Source organism: Prosopis cineraria, unplaced genomic scaffold, assembly GCF_029017545.1.
Source record: "Prosopis cineraria cultivar Desert tree isolate PC_DT_omini unplaced genomic scaffold, ASM2901754v1 PC5, whole genome shotgun sequence".
NCBI lineage: Eukaryota > Viridiplantae > Streptophyta > Magnoliopsida > Fabales > Fabaceae > Prosopis > Prosopis cineraria.
The window spans coordinates 29,411,791-29,415,340 of NW_026555336.1; positions in this window are offsets into that span (position 1 = coordinate 29,411,791).

Below are 3,550 nucleotides of genomic sequence, written 5' to 3' on the forward strand. Positions count from 1 at the left end.
CTGAATATGTACTCTATAAAAGCTTCATTTCTGTAACTATGCACTTGAGACCTTAGGGGCATCCTTCCTATAAGAGAGAACATAAAAATAATTAAATTCATCATACTTATTTATACAAGTCAAAATATATACATGAAACCAAGAAAGACAAAATAAAATTATAAAACCTATAAGGATTTCAATAATGCCTCAATATAATTATACCCAAATTTATAATTATAATTGAAACCTCACTAAAGAACACTTACTCCATGAAAGTATAGAAAAATCTAAGCTATGATACCAATATCTCATAGCCTGAAATATCAAAGTGTAACCCAATTGAAATACAAGTAAAACCTATATTTTATAATCCTTAAATAAACTTTTTCCTAAAATTATCACCATTTCTTTATCTCAAAGTTTGTCTATTTTCTTTCCATCACAAATAATTACCCAAGTGTAATATGATTCCTTCTTAGGTCTTTTAACATACTCCTTTTAATGCATGAATCTTCAAATCAATCAATTAAGTTTCATAACTCTTAAGATCTTACCCAATAATTTTTAAATACCAATATTTGAATAACTATACTTCTTAAGTAATCCTTTATCAAGAATCAATGTAAATAATATATATATATATATATATTGTATAGCAATAAAAAAAATTCTTAAGACAACACATTTACCTAGAGTGAGCTTTAAAGCCTACAATTTAGGAATTGTTCAAGAAACAAATCCCTCCCTTACATGCATAGCAACTAAGTCAAAGGAAGGAAAAAAAATGTAAAATTCAACATCTACCTTAAACTCAAAGCCCACATAGCATCAACATAACAGGGAGAGGTTTATGATTAAACTTATTGAGAAGCAAAAGAAGAGATGGATAAAAAGCTTCAAAATTCCTCCCTTAGCCAAATTAGTGCCAACACGAAATAAGAGAAGGGAAATGGAGAAAAGAGTGCGACATAGAAGGAGAAGTGGAACCTAGATATATTTAAAACTTGTTGTAGTAGTGACAAACAAAGTTCCTTACTTACCCATACCAACGACAGGTTAAAGGACGAAGACCGAAAGAAGAATCGATGGGTTTCTCTCTTACTCTTTCTCCATTCCTTTTTAATAGTAGAGTCATGAATGAGAAGGAAATGGAAGAGGAAGAGAAAAATCTACTACTTAAGATGTGTGTATTAAGGGTATTGTAGTAATTTTAAAAGGAAAAATGACAATTAAGGACCCTTTGAGAACACTAATCTCAATTCAGGGCCATAACATTTTGAAATCCCAGTTGGTCCTTAACTGAAATAAAAAAATATAGTTTGTAAGGTATGATTCACTAATGTCACTTGGAGATTCACTAACCTAACTTAATAAAATTGCTAACGTATATTGTGAAAATATGAAATCGCACTTGAGAACTAATTGTTTAACAAAAAGTACCACTTGGAAATTACTAACCTGACTTGAAAAAATTTCTATTGTAAAAATATAAAACTCTACTTTAGAATCGATTCTTCAACAAAAAGCACCACTTAAAATTCACTAACCAGACTTGAAAATTTTTTTAACGTATATTGTGAAAACATATAACCTCGCAAGTGCGGGGTTATATGTTTTCACAATATACGTTAAAAAAATTTTCAAGTCTGGTTAGTGAATTTTCAAGTGATATTTTATTGAACAATTAATTCTCAAGTGTAGTTTCATGTTTTCACAATATACATTTAGAATTTTCTCAATTTGAGTTAGTGAATTTTTAAATGGCATTAGTAAATCCTACCTCACAAACTATATTTTTTTAACCCAATTAAGAACCATGGTCCTTAACTGAGATTTCAAAATATTATGATCCTTAATTAGAATTAATATTTTTAAAGGGTCCTTAATTGTCATTTTCCCTTTTAAAAGGCTAAAAATAACACAAAACAAAAATATAAAGATAATTCTTTTAGGAAAAATTACATTAGACCTCTATATAATTTGATAAATCTATTCCTATATATAAATAAATATAAATAAAATAAGAATATATTTTAATACCTTACCATAATATTAATTTTACTTTAATCAATTTTAATTAATTAATTTTAATGTAAACATCTCTCTCTCTCTCTCTTTCAACCTTAAAATTTCTAGGTTATTACTAAAAGCTTGAGCTTCCATGGAGAATTAGAGAGAGAAAGGAAAAACCAAGCTAAATCTCTCACTAAACCACCTTAAATCTCAAAATACTCTTCACAAAAGTTGTTCCTCTTATTAAGAGCAATGTGGTTTTATATTTTCAAGAGGACGAGTTTGATGTGGCAAAGAAAGAGGAAGAAATGGGGAAAGCAAAAACAAGCTAGTGCATAGAGAAGATGTAAGCACAAGCTTTATTTTAAGCTAAATATTTTTGAGTTTAATTAAGTCTTTATGATGAGATGTTGCTGCCCTGTTTTTGTAAAGAGGAAACTTAGGATTTTTATGATGGTAATGCCATGGAAATGATGTTGAAAGAAGTTTGTTTAGGCATGATAGAATAAGAGTTTAGCAAATTTTGTGAAAATTGGAAAGCCTGAATTTAAGGGAAGGTGCTGTCCAATTTTTTTCAAGATAAGGCAATGAACTTAATCAAGTTTAAATTCATGAAATATGATTTAAACCTATCATTTAGCCATGTGAAATTACAAAGCATGAAAAATCTTGGAAACAAGCACAATCTATGGTCTTAAATACCGTAATTCCGACCAAGGGTGGCCATGGTTCAAGGGTAAGGAGTTGGAATTTGTCATATTTGATTTGAAAAATGAATTCCTTATGAAAAATTGAGTAGGAAAATGATGGTGTGAGAATATTTTGTCAAATAGAAAATAAAGTAAAAAATTAAGATAAAGAAAGTTTGAATTAAATAAGTTTAAGTTGTTAAGAGTTAGAAATGCAATTATTGGCTCTAACAATTGTAATATGGAAGTTGAAATGGAGGGTTGGACAAAAGTTTCATGTATGGAAGTATAGGAAAACAAAGAAAGCAAGAGGAGTTAGAAAGTTAGAGGTAGCAAACTTTACATGAATTGGTGTGTTTGTTATGTTAAATGATTATATGAAGTCATGCATTTATACATAAGATTATGTTTGAGACATGTTATAGGCCTATGTGTGTTTCAAGTAATGTATGAAAGTTTAATTAATTGCAAGCATGTTATAATGCCAAGCTTTGCCTTATATGTTTGAGTGGTGATTGTTTGCTACTAAGGTTCTCTCGAATCTCACTCTTATTGACTAATCATATTAGGTTATAAGCCTCTGAAGGAAGAGTTAGGGTAAGAAGCAAAGGTAAGTAGAAGTGAGGATGTGACAGTGTGCAAGTCAATGAGCCATTTGGTTTGAATAGTAGGCGACATGAAGGCGGTGAGTGTGCTAGTAGACAAGCCACTTGTTTCAAAGAGAAGATAACCCAAATGCAATAAATGTGCTAAGTGTGTGATTGTGGGGTAAATGTAAGGAATTGAATCTTTAGGGCTTTGAGGATAGTACATCATAAAAAAATCATCAACTTTTACAGGTTAGGAATCTCATTTTCAATGTGATT